The 18702-nt window shown below is 30.9% G+C and overlaps 1 protein-coding gene across 2 annotated transcripts in view; it reads right to left on the minus strand.

Moving 5' to 3' along the window:
• The window catches only part of LOC110992290 (acetylcholinesterase), a 28873-nt gene that overhangs the window by 5716 nt on the left and 4455 nt on the right, over positions 1 to 18702 (minus strand). The window contains exon 2 of one of the 2 annotated variants that reach the window (XM_022258043.2): positions 8847 to 8922. The exons of the other annotated variant lie outside the window; for it this stretch is intronic. The gene's annotated coding sequence lies outside the window, so the exon portion shown is untranslated. The remainder of the gene's footprint in view (positions 1 to 8846; positions 8923 to 18702) is intronic. 2 annotated transcript variants of the gene reach the window in all.

Below are 18702 nucleotides of genomic sequence, written 5' to 3' on the forward strand. Positions count from 1 at the left end.
ACCACTTTATTTATTTATTTTATTAAAATATTCCTACAGATACTCATTAAACAATATTCAAACAATTATATTATACACAAAAGCCAAAAACGGAATTCATATTCAAACATAAACATAAAGCCTATCGCAGTTCTACCTATTTATTCAAAAAATATAACAAAGCACAAATTCATACTAAATTCTAAGATTTATTGTTCCGTTCTATTTAATATAGTAATGTAACTTCAAGCTAGGTAAATAATGCATTTAGAATATTTTTTTTTTGTATCTTTAATTAACTTATTAAGTTAAGTTTAGGAATATTTTATTTCTGGATCATTTTAGAAATAGGATTTGTAATGATAAAGTCATGTAAAACTAATGTTTGAAGATGATGTTGATGAATGCCTCGAATAGGGATTACCCCATTCGAGGCAATCATCACCGGGAAATGAATCCATGATCTTAGTAAACCTGTATTAACTAACCAAAGCATTGGCATTGGATAAAAAATGTTTCCTAAGTTATATTTAAATAAACATTAAATTATTGAAATTAACGACAGTAATCGCTTTTGTTTAAGACCATTAATCAAAAGAGTAATTAATTGCTTGAAAATAAATTTTAAATTAAACATATTAAATAGGATGTAATATTCAGAAGTTACCAATGCAATGCTGCAGCGATGGGATTGAATGCAATTACAATAAATGAATCCAATTGTGAATGAGCCGCTGAACCTTTTGTTTATTGCTTGCCGTAGTTATTAAAGTATTAAAAGTCTTCAAATTACGACAAAACAATAGAATTACTATTTTTCTATTAATTATTTAACGAAAAGGTATCGCAATACAGGAATCCTGCCTGCATTATAGGTAACCAGGGACCATACATTTAAGTTTGTTTTAAGTTTATATTTATTAATTATTATTGTTAAGAATAATACAGTAAATACAGTATATATTGGAAATAAATATATTTTTAGCAAAAGTAGTAAACAGTAGTAATAACTATAAAATATTTTTATATCAACAGCAGTAGTTACTACAATAAGGCGCCTTTAACTGGTATAGTTGACTGAGTCAATCATTTTCCTATTCAAATATGTACTGGAATGTGTTTTCAATCTTATTAAAAGGTAAAATAAGCATTTATAATATATTAAATTGTTAGAAACATGAACGTAGTTTATTTCAAATCTTAATAATCTTAGTCAAGCATAAATACATGTCTAACAGAACGTATTACATCGGAATAGATCATAAATGAATAATTATTTATGTTGTATAAACAACAGCAGCCATCGCAAAGTTGCTGCAGCATGAATACGCTGTCCTGTCGTTATAGAAGATAATACTGTACGATTACCTTACAGTAATAATTCTCCTATCATACCTTTTACAGAAATAAGTGTCAGTATTGACAATTGCAGTCTCAAACCACACAGCGGATACTATAAAGTAAATTGACTGTCTTAAACCAAAATCTCTAATTTTTTATCCCTCAAAAAATTATTTAACTTGTTTTTCATCACTTAAAAAATTATCATTATGGTTTCCGGCTAAAAATAATCGTATTATCGTAATACCACAATATTATCATTATCTCTTTATAATATATAGATGATCAGTTATTACGATAACAACCAACTTAAGCTTGCGATTTAAATAATATACGGTTTAGTCAGTAATACAGATGCCCAAAGACCAAGATCCAAGGTCACAGTAAAACAATAACCGCTTGGCTCACAGATATTTATCAAATACATACTAACATATTATCATATATAGAGAAAGAGAACATACCCTGTTCCCTCAATTTTGATCAGGCAAATTCAAATTTGTATACTTTGCCCTCCTAAATTTTTTTCATGTTAATTTGTATTTGTATAAAAAAATGTGAAATGAGATTGTGCCTACATGATTAATATAAATGTATTGATATTTAATATAGATTAGTATTGTACCAACACTCATATTGAGTAGTCAGCCTCGTTTCATTACAAGACCACCTTACAAACACATACGAATACTTCCGCTTCTTAGACATGAATTAGAACAAACATGGAAAATGTTGAAGATTACCTTATCTTACTATTATTAATTCGTTATCTATGATTGTTAACATATGGGCGAGGATTTACTTTTTAGAAATGTTTAGCAAATATTCGAGATAGGACTTGAAGTTCAGTTTCAATATGCGTTTGCTCTTTTTAAGTTAGTATCACAAATAACGAAGAATTTTATTCCTTCTTTCTTTTAAATTGGTTAAACGTGCGGTATTACGGTAATTAGACGGATTAAATAATTGCACATCCTCATACTTAATAGACTTCTTCAAATAATTAGTACTTCGGCAAAATAAGCAAACTCGCTCTACGAGTGTAGGTGAGTCTGATATTTTTGAATGAAAAGTTACTGTGGAGAGTTTATTTGTGGAGAGTATTTTGCCTATAAGAGATTTTATTTTGGTAATTATGTGTGATATAAAAAAGTTCCACATATATGTATCAATTCTATGACCCAGATATTTCTCCCATTTTTAATTAGTGATTTCAACGTCTTGAACTTTTAGCGATTGAAAGATAGAAATGAATTAATTTAGTACACGTAAAAAGTTTTTAAATATTAATTTTTGGCACATTTGGTTGAAACCAATAGATCGTTTAGGTCCGATTGAGCTTAAGCAAACATAGCCTGGATATTTGAACTCAAGTAATATAAGCAGGTGTCCTCAGCGTAGAAAGTGATTCGTCCGTGAAAACCGGGTTCGTGAAGGTTGTTTATATAGATTAAAAATAACAATTTACCTAATATAGATCCTTGTGAGACGCCGCATGTTACTGGTATTTCTGAGCTTTGAGCATTACCTAATTTGACTATCTAGGTTCTGTTTGATAGATTGATTACTTTTAGTGCGCAAGTAAGTTGTGGTTTACGGTATTTAACGCAGTACATCTCTAAATTTAAACATTCAACAAAAGATCTAGTATTTTCTTTATATTTGATTGGATAGAACCATAGAAGATTGTGAAACTCATGTTATTCTAGTAAAGAAATAAACTCGTATTACACTATGCATCAGAATAAGATATTAAATATTATTAGAGAACATTTGTCTACCTGCAGTAAAGTAGGCCACAAAAAAGAAATATATAAAATTCGCAACGTCTACAAATCCTTAACAAATGACACGAGAATTCCCGCAAAGGCTAAATTAAATTATGTAAATCCGGGAAAAAACGCCTATGCGAAAGGTTCACGGAAAACCCGAACGAAAGCAGTTATAAAGCTGTATTTTTAGCTGTAGTTGATTGTGCCTGAACTAAATACATTCACATCGTTGATATATTTGCTGGAGAATCCATTGTTACATCCCAAAGATATTTTTTATCCATTATCCATACCAATCAAATACAAGTCACCAAAAGTTCAATGACCTAATTTTAAATATCGAACGCATTAAAATAAAAGAGAACCGATGACCACTATGAAGTAGACCCACAGACCATTGTTGACTCGCATGCATAAAAACCTCCACTTTGCTCCCGTATAAAGGCCTTCTTAATTATTCAAGTCATTCCAAGCTTTTACCTCGCGTGAAAATTTTAAAAGTACACGTGTAGAATGAGAGAAAATGTAAAAAAGATTGTTAAATAGTACTCAATTATTTCTATGGATAGAAAAGATAGATTAAGCCTTTTCAGGCGCAGTAATTGGGCCGCTTTTACTATGCTGGATGAATAAAAATGACGTCCGGTTGTATAAAAGAAATAGCAAAGAGTACGTAGTCTATGGTTTCTATTGAACGAGGTAACTGCTATATTTCTTAACGAATAACAGTGAACTAGATATTTTAATCATTTAGACTTTAATAAATTACAAATTAGGTGAACCTTTTCATTATGTACTCTTGTTAAATTTAAAAAATACAGTCTCATTTTAACCATATAGGGATAAAACAAATGGTCGCAGAAAAACAGCTTTAACGAATATACCTTGTTCTTTTAACGCATCGTACTTTTTGGTTTTTTATCCGAACGTAGCACAAGGCTTTGATTAAGTCACATTGGCTTTTAAAAATTGCTGTATTGAATAGAGTTTCTTACAGCGAGAACGTTGAACTAAAATATTGATATAATTAAATTTTGTATGAATGTAACATTTATTAACAAGTTCTTGACTATTACATATTTTCCATAATTTCAATCATTTTTAACTCGGTCATAACTATGCAATATAAACTTCATTTGAAATTGCAGTTGTTTACGATATCGTGGCTTCGCGTGCCAGAAGGTCAAAGCACAGATACGGTTATTTGCAATTCAAGTAGTTGACTGGTGGCACTGCGACACTATCTCACTCTGTGCCCTTGAAGGCCTTAATAATAGACAATAAATATAAAGGAGAAATTCACTAATTATATCTTCTTAATTTAAACCACATCTGTAACTGTAACACTGTAACAATAACAATTCTAATGTGTATAACAATTAAAAATAAAAGGAACAACAGGAAATGTCGCAGATTACGATAGATAATAGAAAGTTTAAACTATTTGCTCGCTTTATTGTGTCTGAGTTAAGCTGGTCAATGATTTTAACAAATTAATTTAATGATAGGACAATCTTTAAAATTCTGTTAATTAAAGGACTACTTTAAAAAATAAGATCTGTGATAATAAATATTGGGGACATACCCCAACATATCTTTGTTTAATTAAGACTAATTTTATCATTATTTCATAAATTATATGTACAAGTATGTCAAAGATATCATACACAGAGTCATCACCTCACTTATGCATATAACGGAAGCGATAAAAAATAATCCAATTTATTTCATAACTCTATTAGGAATAATGAGTAAGACATAATTTTCTTGAAATGTGAACATGACCTTGACATGAAAAGACAATATATTGATTAAGTAAAGCCTTCGAATAAAAGGGATCGATACTACCTACCTTTGGCAAATATTTGCGCTCACAAAGAAATCAGAATTTGTAGTCGAGGCTCGCTACGACGTAGACCAATATGGCTACGAATACAACTACTATGAACTGGAGTTTATCTATAATATTTATTACTACACGAGATCCTCCATTATTATTATTATTAATAACTAAATTATCGGCTCAATAAAATTAATCTACGTTATACTTATTTTACAGTGTATAAAAGTAATTTCATTTAAAACTAATAAAATATATATTTCTCGGTGGTTATTTTGGTTATAACAACACCATAACCGCCAAATATTCAAGCATTTAATTAATTATCTACAACATTTGAATCCAATTATTACTGTAATAAATGCTATATATTATTTATTAAAATGATTTATCTTTACATGACGTGTTTACACAATAAACTGTAAAGCCGGAAACGTGTACCAAGCTTCTTTTGTTCCAAAATTAATCGTTTGTTGTTTTTCCCCATTTTAATACATGTATGAATATAATTCAATACCTACAGCGCCAGTGGCCTTCATCATAGGGAACACACTTCTTAAATAGATTTTAAATTTATCTTTATCAATTTTTAATCGATATTAATTTATTGTTTTGAGTGCAAGATAAATTAGTATCATATTGATGCTAAGGCATCTTCAATAGTAATCAAGTCAATTCAAAAATAATTTATTCACGTTGGTAATATAATGTACACAAATGAACGTCAAAATATACATTGAATGTTTCTAATTTTACATTTACTGCCAGTTCTCAAATCAAGGGAGTGGAACGGAAGAGAAGAACTGGCAATAAACTCTCCGCCACTTAATAAATAAACATTAATCGTTTTAATAATTCAATGATTTGTGTAACATATGAGCAATTCACAATTAAACACTGAGTCCGATTAGGTTCAATAGTAGTAAAAGTCTTTAATATTAAAGCAAAGGAAACCTAAAAAGACGAAAAAAATCACGTTTCCTTTTATTGTAATTGACTAACAGCATCTCTAGTCCAATCACAGTCATAAGACAGTAACCGTTTCCCGTTTGACCAATTACACTCAAATAGAACCCGATGCCATTTCATCTCACTTTTTACCTCCTCTACTTTCTGTCATGTGCGCATTTAATAGCTGAAACGGTATGAAAATCTCGTGAAGAAACCGGCTTGCCTTGGAACCAAATAGTCAAAAGATAAGATTGACAAATGATCATGAAACAGATACAGAAAGAATTTTGAAAGTTGTTGGACATTTTTTCTTTTTTTTAGATTTTAGAGGTCAAGTCAAGAGTCAAGACTTTACTATATTATACTATACTCAATTGTTACCAATTTATTTGTTAAATTTATATGTAAGTTGTTTAAAGTTTTTATATAAGTAATTGCGTCGATCCTGGACATCAGATATAATACTTCTTATCGTAACTTTCATCGACAATAACCGATTCAGTGAAAATCTAGCTCGTTTTTTGCCCTAATAGACGACCGGGACACACAATTGCCAGTAATGCCATTTGCCGCCTCTTGATAAAATGTAATTATGCCGCCATACATTTAAAACGATATTTGATTTTAACTATATCTACGTTCTAACGTTAAGGAAAATTAGTTTTGTAAAATATAGAATTTCTTCGTACGGTAATATAAGTACACATTATATTATAGGTTATAGAGATATTTTTATGGGATCTATCACAGAACACATAAGTTATAGGCAAGGTGCTAACATCAAGGTAAGCGCCACAGGCTATAAAAAAGTACGTTGATAGTTCTTCTGTGAGAGTATACTTTGTATGAATTGCTCTTGTTTGTTTATTATTATCCTTTCTTGTTTTTTTTGTAATTCCTTTGTTCTAACATATTACTTTAATTTAAAAAATATATATCATTCAGAAATGATATAAATTGTAAATTTGTATTTGTATTTTTACAACTTACAAATAAATAAACGAAGTAGTATTTATTTTTAAAAATGTTCAAGTACTTACAATTACTATCCTAACGTCACACAGGTAATAACATCGTGTACATGTGAAAAACTTGCGATCGCAGTCTGTGTGAAGCAAGATCTTTTGAAAATAGTTGAAGCGGTTAACCCTCGTCTCGATTTAAGTACAAACTGTGTTATAATTACGAGTTAATTTCTGAACAGACCGTGACTTTCCACTTCAGCTTTTTATACGGTCACGTACTACTTGAAGAGAAAACTTTATCCAGTGAAGCTAGTGATGTGTATAATCGATACTTTTTCGCGTTTAAATTGAGTTTAGTAACATAACAATACGTTAAAATTCATCAAATAACCTTTGTTAAAGAATATTTTTTAAAACAAGTAAAATTTACTTTATATCATTATTAAAACCTCGAATATAAAATGGATATGAATGAAAAAAAATAAATGTTATATTTCGAATTCAGAATTAGATATACAATCAAAAATACTTGGACTAATATTTGCTGTCTGATTCTACGTCAGTTTTCTGAAGAACGCGTTTTGGCCAAAAGTCACCGATGTCCAGAATGAGCAATTTTTAAATCGATTATCGTTAAGTTGTATAATTTTGTTGTTGTTTTTTAATTTCTTTCTATTATTTGTGTATTTTATGTTTGCCTAAAAAAGATTTTCAGATTAAAGATGGTATTTTATTTTTCTTGTACATGTGTATCAGTGTGCCGAGCATTGGCAAGCTTTTATAAATTGATAGTTGAAAATAATAAGTATTATTAAATTTAAAAAATACGAAATATAATATTTTATCGAGCTTACCCATCACTATTTAACTTCATAAAGTCGGCTCACGGTTCGCCGCGTGCCCTAACATACAAATGACGTCATTATATTTTTCTCAACCCCTGCGTTGAGCGCAACGTGCTTTCTGCACTGATTTGATTTTATCGAGCAGTTTATAACTTATGTAATATATAGGAAGGCAGGCAATGGGCGGAGCATATAGCAAGATACACAGATAAAAGGTGTACTTTAAAGACAACTGAAAAGCAGAAGAAGAGGGATAGAAAAGATGAATAGAAGAAATAGAAGCGGTAAGAGGAAGCGAATGGAGAAAATAAGCCATGGACAGACTCAGTTGGAAAAAGCTGGAGGAGGCCTTTACCCGCGAAGGGGTTCCGATCGACGGTACTGAATTTAGCTAAGATATAGGATATAATATATATATATACAACAGGATAAATAACTAATGTTTAAAATTTAAGAAAATGTAATCTGTATATTATCTTTTTGTTTTGATTAGAAATTAAACAGGCTGTATTATTATTTATTATTATTAATATACCGGCTATGTGCCTTTGTATTTTTGATATACTGCATGTCGTTCAGCAATTTTCATTAATTATAAGTTTCCTTTAAAGCTAGAGTATGACTATGTTACATAGACTAAAAATATTGGTATATATATTTATATTTTATGCCTCGAACGCTATGTCATAAAGGGTGAAAGACTCTAATGTATATTTCTTTTATAAATGTATTCATTTGAATATCCAACGCCTTAGATGTGAAACATGAAGTCCCTTAACGCCTAAATAAAGAATGGGGAAACCTAATTTTAAGTTTTATTATACTTGTTGTTTTTATTATAGGAATAAATATCCAAATCGATGTTTTGCCTATAATTCCGTTCCCTTGCAATAATTTAGTTTCTTAATTATGTGTTAATTAATAATAAATAAAACCGTGGAATAACTTGAATTTGTATGCATATACGTCTAATTTTAATTATATAGGAGACATATAAAAAAAGTCATGGAGGGCCATGGAGAAAGGGCGTGACTAAAAAACTAAAAAAAAAAGATGTCTTTTTTTAATTATCAATCTTAAAAATACGTACAATCAGCCATATAAAAATAGGCATACAAATTTAAGAAACGTTTGCATAAAACCTCAAAATTACCTGGCACTATCTCAGCAGCGCCATTACAAAGGCTCTTGATACACGACCAGCCACTTCACATACTCGGGTGCACCAACTGCAATTGTAACAAATGAAAATATAATATAGCCTTAAAGTAGCAATTCTTCTCAATATTTGTCTATTATTCATAACAATTATATTTAGTTACATATTTTTTCAGTTTGCTAGTCTGTTTCAAATTTCAGGTATAACCTGTAGCCTACGCTAATCACGCCTAACACTAGCATATAATATTTAGTTTATTCCTATCAAAGAAAATATAAATAAAATGTATTATATAGGAATACCTTGAAAAAAGATTACTAATTCATAAATACTAACCGCTTATCCATAAAAACTTGATTAGTCTTATTACCCGTTTTACTAAAGTATTTAAATACCTTACTTAAAGACCTTTTTGAAAGAATTTGTTCCAACTAGAACAAAGTTTAAGAAGGCTGATTTAATTTTTAAATAAAGCTTGCTAAACCATGTAGCTGAAAAGCAAATTAAGAACTGTTTCATAATCAGAGCGCGATGTAGAAGATACATTCTCTGTTCGTAATAGAATCAATTTTATTTTAATAAAATTTAATGAGGGTCATGAGGGTGATTCCAAAAATATTTTAACTCGGCTGATCCGCGTTTGTAAATGAGTTGTTGTTGAGCTTTAGTTGGGTAAAGTTAAATGCAGTTTTATCTATAGTGTTTTTGTGCATTTCTTGCCAACAGTTACGTCCTCCATTAAGGCTTATAGTGAGTGTTTTAGTGCGTGAACTATTAATGCAAGGAAAGGTACAGCATCAGTTTAACCTCTCTTTGTTCCCAAACAAACAATTTCTTCACATTCTTACGGCTGACGTCATTTTGTGCCTTCCGTCCTAATAAGGAGCACTACATTTAGGTATGTACTCAGGACTTAGTATAAGATTATGCATCGACGGCCACCGAACCGTTCTTTGTGATACATTCTCATAAATATAGAAATTATAGAATATATTGAAGACACATAAATTCAACTATGTCATATGATCCAGCTAGTTGAAGTAGAAAATAGTAATTACGAAGCTAATGAAGAGCTCAGAGTAGAGACAACCCGTGCCCTCAATCTTGGCAATACGCTGATTGGTTCTCTGATGGGTATTAGAAAATAACCGCATTTAACATCACAGATAAAATAAATATATATTAGCTTTAAAGTATTTAATTTTACTTGGATTAATACGAAAGGTTATTTCTCGTGTGTGTAGTTTCTTAAACAGTATTTTAAGTAGTTTTGCTATAATAATAATTTTATGGCATAATCTGATCAAATTAAAACACGTGTTCCAGGCTCTTGGTGTAGTAAACATAAAAATTGAGAAGCCTTTAACTATCGGGTTATCTGATATGCCTTCAAGAAAAAATATACAAATATTTATTACTTTCAACCTAAATTTCAAACACTTTGTTCGTAAAAAATCATAATTCATGCTCATCAATTATTACCTTAAATCTGTGGCGATTTAGCCGGATTTTATTGTTTCTGTCAAATTGAATATATCTGCACAATAAGTTATTTTGTTAAAACCGTGTTATAACACTAATTTAGTTTAAAAGTTTTTCAAATGCACAATTCGTTTAAATGAGTATAATTTTTAAATTATTCAATCCAAAAAGACTATAGTTACAATTGTAAACCTACAACATAACCTAATAGTTATGACTTTACTAATATAAAAACTTTCCATAATAAGATCGCTAATATTATAAAAGAATTTACTAAATATACCTGGAAATAATAATTCATAGTAAACTTCTCACCCGTAACGATTTTTATGCACATTTCCAAGCGATTTAGGTCAACTTCTAAACACAAACCGGGTGTACCTACAAAATATTCGATACGGCCCACTCGTGTGCAATTTGTCCAAGTTGTAGAGTCCTCTACGAACTAAGACCAACTAGTCCGGCAAAAAGCCGAGTTTTCAACTTTCTTTCGCTGTGAGAGCTAGCTCGAGGGCCACTTGGGAAAATTATTTCGTCCCGAGTAAAGGACGTATTTATTTTTCATGCCTATTTACCCAGTTCGGAGTTTCTTTTACTAAATATTTGTGTTATTTTTTAGTACGTTGGAGATATCTATCCGATGTTAGTAACCAATTTTCTTCGTAATGTATTTAATTGACGAAATGTGATCTAATATGAAATTATATAATAATGTTTAAAGTACTATTCGTGTTCTATATTATGGCTTAATACAATTTATTATTTTTTTTATTCAACCAGGAAAATAACTGTTAAACGAAATTATACAACAACCATTTTGCATATAGATTCCTCACTTTGTTTTTTTTAAGATTTATTTTGTATTAAAGAGTATTTATTATTATTTTCAGATCATGTAGTTTTGAACGTACTTATTTTGTGTGAAGTGATGATTGTATTTGATATATACGTAAATTATTAAAACATATAGTATGTTTGAAAACATATGCTGAAATCACTTGCTAAACGAATGTGATCTTATTTCATAAAGCGGTGCAAGCCATATCCAGATATTTTAATACATTTATTATTGACACGAAGAATGCATCGTATGACGTCAAGGTGTTGTCGTTAATTCTGTTGTTAATTCTAACCTCAATAACTCTTCTTCTTTACCACTTTTATCAGGTAGAAACAGTACGTTACGATACGTCCAAATACGAAACCATCATTAGGATTTTAGGGCATAAATATTGCGACTAACCCAAGTCGAGGGGAATTAAAAGTCACCAAAAATACTACTGAAATTGATATGTTTCAATTACGTCAAGAAAAAAAATGTACTTAGCTTTTAAACACATCAAATTATTAATTCTAATAGCCTTTAGCTTATTAAAACATTTTTTTAAATAAATCTAGTTACCTGTCCAATTCATGTCGCCCAATATAAAACTGTACATCTGTCGGGACAGATATCCTTTATATGATACACCTCACATATGGGTAGGCTATTGATTTTAACTCACCCCTTTTGCAAGTAAATACGCTCCCTTTTTTCACAATCTCCGTTGATTAAATCTCAGCTCGGAGCCCCAACAAAAGATTTCGTATAACAATGATTACAAAAATGTGGAAAAAATGGCAAAATTCGAGAAATATTTTTGGCGTTGAATCATTGTGTTGTATTATTTTAAAATCTTTTATCTAGCAACTAATTAATGATAAATTCAAATGATTCTTTATTGTATGAAAAACATAGTAAAAATATTTTTGTGTTGTAACTTTTCTTTTATTCTATATATTTATTAGCAGTAAGTTTATTTACTATTACGTAATAATGATTGATAATAATTAATCTACCATAACTTCACTTGAACATATGAGTGTGCATTTGTGTTGATTGAAAAATAATATACTATTTTAAATACAATTTAATAAACCTCTTTTCTGTGAAAAGTTTTTTTAAATATATTTCAATGTTAAATCTAACTCCGACATGTAGTATGTACAGTAAGAATAGAAGTCTACCAGATTATATGACAAGAACATTTTTTATTTGCCGATATACCCAGGGTGTGAGGCCTTAAGATCTGCAGCATGACTATTGAACCCGCTAGATGTTCACAAAACCCATGATAAGTAACGATAGTTAATATAAGATCCTTTTAAAATTTCAAGCAGCCATTATAGGAAGACACGATAACCTAATTCTTGGTCCCATTAAAAGTAGGAATCGGAGCGAATGCCAATTTCCGACCTCATTAAGGCACCATTTTTATTTATCAGTGTCTTGGTACTAACGATTCACATGATTCATGTTGTAGGTATCTTTATTGTATACAATATATTTACAATTTGTTGGAAAAACAAATTTATTTTTGGGAAATATCAAAAAGGTTAGTCGACATCACAGGAGACCGAAGAGCTGGCAGCTCCAGTATCTTCAGAACCTTGCCTAAAGGGACTCCTTTTAATAATATATTTTAATTATTACATTTTAAGGTTAGTTATTAGGTAAATAAGAATTAAGTACAATTATATTTATTATTAACATTTCTTGTACACTCTTGCAAGGAAATAGACGTTGACTGATTTTATATCGATTTTCATACAAAATATGTAAATATTTTTTATTTTGTTATATTAATTTTTAACCTAAATCTGTAAATCACTGACGGTTGCGATGTATTTATTATTATTAAGCCTTTATTGTTGATACACAGTATAATATTATAACACTTATTTAAGTTACATAAAAAACTTAATTTTAATACATAGATAAAACTTAATCTAACACAGTGTTTGACCCGTTTTGGGTAATCAGCGTGTCCTGTTCCACAAAACTTCCAGGTGCTTCCATTCTTATCGTTAGCTCTTCTTGTGCCTCTTATTCTCTGTATATCGTCTGCCCATCTCTTGCTCTGTCTTCCTCTTTTCCTTTTTCCATCGTGTGCTTGCCTAATTATTTTTGTCCATTTCAACCTGCTATCTCTCGTCATGTACCCGGTCCAGCGCCATTTAATTGCTTTATTTTCTTTATGAAGTCCTCTACTTTCTCTATTCTCTTACGGTTGCGATGTATTGATAATGAAATAAATTAAATTTAGGATAAATCTGTATGTTAGTACATACTTTTTGATCTTTTACATAAATCAAAAAGTAGTTTTCGTTAAAAGTTAGTTTTCTAGATCCTGCAGATAATTCCATACTTTTAAAGATGGATATCTTACAACGTTATTTCGCCAAAATACTTAGTTAAGTATCTTGCCAAATAGCTTGTTAAAAAGTTTCCACTGGAACCTCTTCTTTTAATGAGCGCTAAACGAGAAATAAAGCCTGTTAATTTTAACCACAGATAGTCTTGCTGCCAATTTAATTTAAATTCCTTTCTTGCTGAATATATTACACTAGTATTGCATGTGTTTTTATCCGCCTAAAATTAGCAAGCTACTACCGAACTAATATATATAAACTACTAGCAGACTCGGCCAAGCGTTCTGTGGCTAAGGTTTTTGTTATATTACATAGTAGTAAACTGTTCAAGGGAAACGGTAGGAGAATTTATGTGAAAGGTAGATAGCTTATGTGAAACGTTGGATCTTTTAACACAGCACCATCTGTTAGAATTGTATCAAATAATAAACCAATATTTGCAATAAAATAATATTGCGGGTATAAATTAAGATGTCAGCTATCCTATCTTTTAAGTTTGATTAAACCGCACACGGTCTGCAAATTTGATTGATATCGGTTTGGAAGTTTAGAAGTAGATAAAACCTTTAGATGTTGAGTAGCTTTCTAGATTCTTAGACTTGTTTAATAAACTTCAGTAGTTCCAGCGCTTTTTATGACCTTAATACTTGTATTTGAATAGTATAGTTATATACACTGCCGCAGGAACTAAACTTTTTAAATTTGTTGCAATTACTAATCTATAAGTTAAGAAAATTTAAAATAATATTAATTTAATTAAAAACAGTTTTTTAACTATATAGTAAATATGAATCTATTACGAATATATTGAGCGAGAGTGTATTGTGTGTATATACGCATTCCCTGTATGTAAATACTAAAAATACTTGTACAATTGTTAGTTATTTCAATTAATTAATACTTGTAAAAATGGATTCAATGGGTAAGAAACACTCAAATTCACTTCTACTTTCAACCCGCTTTTGTACATTGTGTTGTATTTAGATGACCTGATTCTTCACAAAGACCAAAATACTTTTACTTTTAGGTTTCTAATAGTTAACTGTCATCACTATGATCACCAAGGTTCGCGTTGACAACTTCAAAGCACTCTAAATGCCATTATGTAATAACGTTATTTTTTTTAAATATCTGTAACAGTTCGGTCGGCGTCTCTTGACTTCTTTCTTTCCTTGACTTCATAAAACAATCCTAACGCAATGTTAGGTATTTTAAGGCGAATCGAATAAGCACAGTAATTTCTCCTTAAGTCACTGTTTCTCTGAAAGTCTTAATTCTAGTCTAATCCTATTGATGATACATACTACTATACGTGTTAAATAGTAGTAGAAGGTACTTAAATAATGCCAATAATGTTCCAGCTTCAAATTGACTATGACAAAGTTATTTTGATGTTTTTTAGTGTCTATAGAAGGGTACGTATGGGTTGGGACACCATCGCTATTTTTAGAATTTAAAATGCGCGAATAAATTCTAACCTGAGTGAGGTAAAATGCGTTTAAAAAAATATGCTTTTGATTAATGGGATATTCTATCGTGGTATAAATCACAACCCATTTTTATATTTGTTAATTGGTTTATTCTTTACAAAGAACAGTTATTAATTTATAGAAATGCTCAAAGAAAAAATACATGTTCACACGCCTTAAAAGTCTGTTCTGAGTGACGTCTGTATCCTTCTTCTCTTAGTGTCCTGTATTTATGTTGCCACATACATCAAAATCTTTAGAAAATACTACACAATATAGTGTGTACATTTTTAGTGCGTAACTATGATACGCTACAGATGTTTGTAATCTATAGACAGTCGTCGCCAGAATATTTGAACTTTACAAATGCGTTAATCAGCGACCCTTAACTGCAACTGCCTACTTATTGTTTCGCTGTGAATTTAACCGTTAGTTACGTATGACACACAGTAAGCTCTCCACAAAGGCACTAATTTGGAGAAAAAACACTTAAAACTGTTTTCTTTTATATAACCATTTATTTTGTAATGGTTCATTTATTTTAGTTACATTAAATTTTTATTACAATAACAAGGATTCATCAATCAGTTAATGGTGAATTGCATTATTAATTTGCATGCTAAGTTATTGCATTTCAGTTGAAATTAATACGTCATTTATCATTTCATTTAATTAGCGCATATTGTGCAATACTAATTTGATTTTAATGTAATCGTATTTAACATAAATTTCGATGTTTGCGGTTTAATGTTACGTTTTGGCATCAATTACTAGTTATATGCTAAAGCTATAAAAAAGAGTTCATTGCCAGTTCTTCTCTTCCGTTCTACGCCCTTGATTTGAGAACTGGCAATAAATGTGAAATTAGAAGCATTCAATGTATATTGCGGTTCGAATCGTTGACGACCAAACTCTCTCCGAGCGGCTTGATCCTTTAGCGTTGCGTAGAGATGTGGGGTCTCTCTGCATCTTCTACCGCATTTACCATGGAGAGTGTTCAGAGGAGTTGTTCGGATTAATACCTGCAGCTGAGTTTCATCATCGAACGTCGAGGCAGAATACGAAATTCCACCCGTATCACCTAGACGTCCACCGTTCCACAACTGCGCGTTTTTCTAGGCAGTTTTTGCCGTGCACCACCACTTTGTGGAACCAGCTGCCGACTGAAGTATTTCCGAACCAATTTGACTTAGGGTCCTTCAAGAAAAGAGCTTACCAATTCTTAAAAGGCCGGCAACGCACTCGCGAGCCCTATGGCATTGGGAGTGTCCATGGGCGGCGGTATCACTTAACATCAGGTGACCCTCCTGCCTGCGAAAAATATGGAAAGCCGATACTTTTGACCTATCAGAAATTGAAAATTGTCGTAATGTTCGTCTTATCTATGGTTCAAGAGTTCCTTTTTCCATGTTATTTTATAATCAAACACTTATTTTATACAATAGTAATTGAATGAACATTTGCTAATATTATAACTCTCTCACGATGGGCCCCTCCTATCATTACATAAAATTTACCTTTGCAATTGCTACGATACTCGCTAAGTGACATTTTTATTACACGTGCGAAAAATACAGGAAGTTTCAAGATGAGAGTGGAATTTAATGGTATTTATTTTTCTAGTAATGCATGTTTGAAATGCCTGCGAGCCATTTATATTTTTTTGTGTAATAAAACAAATATATTATGAACTAAATACAATATCTGTTATTTCCTACAGTCTATATTATATCAGAGTTAAAAATACAGCATCGCATTCGCAAGCGTCCATCGCATGAGTTTAAAGTTAAGACTAAGAGACTCTCTTTAATAAGCAAGATTCTAAAGCGACCGAAGTAACTACTAATCTACTTAAAATTTACAGAATCCGAGACTCATATACTCATGGAAGACACGTGAATTAAAGATGTTATTTAAACGACTTAAAAATAAATAAGAAGTACATTTTCAATTATATTTTTTTACTATTTGTTTCATGCCAACATAATTATATCTTCAGAACATTTTTAATCATTAAGATTAATGTTACAAACATTATCAAAGTCTGCAATATCAATGCTCCAGGTAATATAATTGTGATTATCACGCCAAACACCACTAAGCCATCAATCAGTCCGCGTTTCAGCTATGTTTGTACGATATGAGTGATTTTTCTATTAACGGTAAGGGATGATAAAATATACTTCACGTCGCAGAATATCGCCTATTACAGATTGAGTGTGCCTTTATAATTGTGTAACAAATCAATTAAGAAACGCGGATAAATAAACGGAATTTTACTAAAAATGTTGCTAATACATCTCAATTGTATAGTAAAATTTGAAATTATTTCAATCGTGACTTTATTAATTAGAAACAAAATAAACAAAAAAGACAATTACTAAAGCGCCCATCAAGTAAGTGCCTGCTTAAAACCGGGAGCAATTAATGGCCCGTAATGATTGTCATTTACAAAAGTATCGTTTCGTGGAAAAGTGTCTATCCAAGGTCCCGATTAATGAGAGCTGTGGTGTCGTATTCCACTCGCATGTACCGCACTGCGGCTGCCTGCGTCATGCGCCGGTGCGGTGCGGTTAGGCCGATTACATACTGAGGAAAAAAACGACTATGAATAGCGTGGCGCCAAATTTTTTTTCTAGTCAAATAAAAACTATATAACCAATCAAAAACTGTATACTGTCTATAGATAGAATGAAATAAAACGAGTACATAGATACGTCACTGCCTCTGAATTGTCAACACAAATGATATAAGGCTTAAACAAACTCAACTCCATTCCAAAACACTTAAACTTTCATGTTTAATTAGGTTTTGTTGCGCATTCGAGACGAGTTAAATGATACTTCTCGTGTTCGTATCCGTTATATCATTTAAGTGGGTCCCACTTTAGCACGCTGCCAAGTAAACTTATTGGATATTAGACAAAAATTCATACTGTTCTTTATTGACTTCTTACATAAATTTACACAAGGTCGCTATTTACATATATGTTACGATAAATACATAAATCTGAAATGTAAACCACCACCGCGTTTCTTTTAAGCACAAAACTCTTTTTAACAACATTATAAAAGATATTTGAGAGTCCGCTTGTGTCTTAACTACATATAAATATTATTAAATCTTCCTATTTATATAAAATATCCTCATCTTAATTGAAGTGGCAATTTCAGGCCAACTTCCTTTTAATTAAATAGCGGTTGAAACGCGAAGTGTGTACAGAGCCTACCAATCAACTTTAACGGGCGATGAACGGACCTCTTAGATAAAAGCTGCTCGGAAAAGAGCAATTATTCTACATCTAACGCCAATATATAATTACACTCCCTTGCGGTTCTATATAACATAAAATATGTGTTTTAATTTTTCAGGTCAAACATATTTAAGAAATATTCAAATTTGGAGTGATATTATTAAGTATTGTTTTTAATAACCGCGGTTAGAAAATACTCTGCCGCTACAACCCTTAGGTCTCAGATATTTGCATGTATCTTGATAAAAAAAATCTTAGATTGGAAGGGATCAGTGTATAGGTCATTTTTAGTGTAAGGTATGTCGATTCGATTCCTCACGAACGCACGAGTACGAGTAACCTCACAGTACGAGGGCACAATTTCGATTTCTACGTTGAGGATTCAAGTCGCTTAAAAAGACATTAATTAATTAATTAAGTGAACTAATTAAATATTTAGTCAATGTTGAATAAG

This window comes from Pieris rapae, chromosome 10 (genome assembly GCF_905147795.1).
Source record: "Pieris rapae chromosome 10, ilPieRapa1.1, whole genome shotgun sequence".
Taxonomy (NCBI): Eukaryota; Metazoa; Arthropoda; class Insecta; order Lepidoptera; family Pieridae; genus Pieris; species Pieris rapae.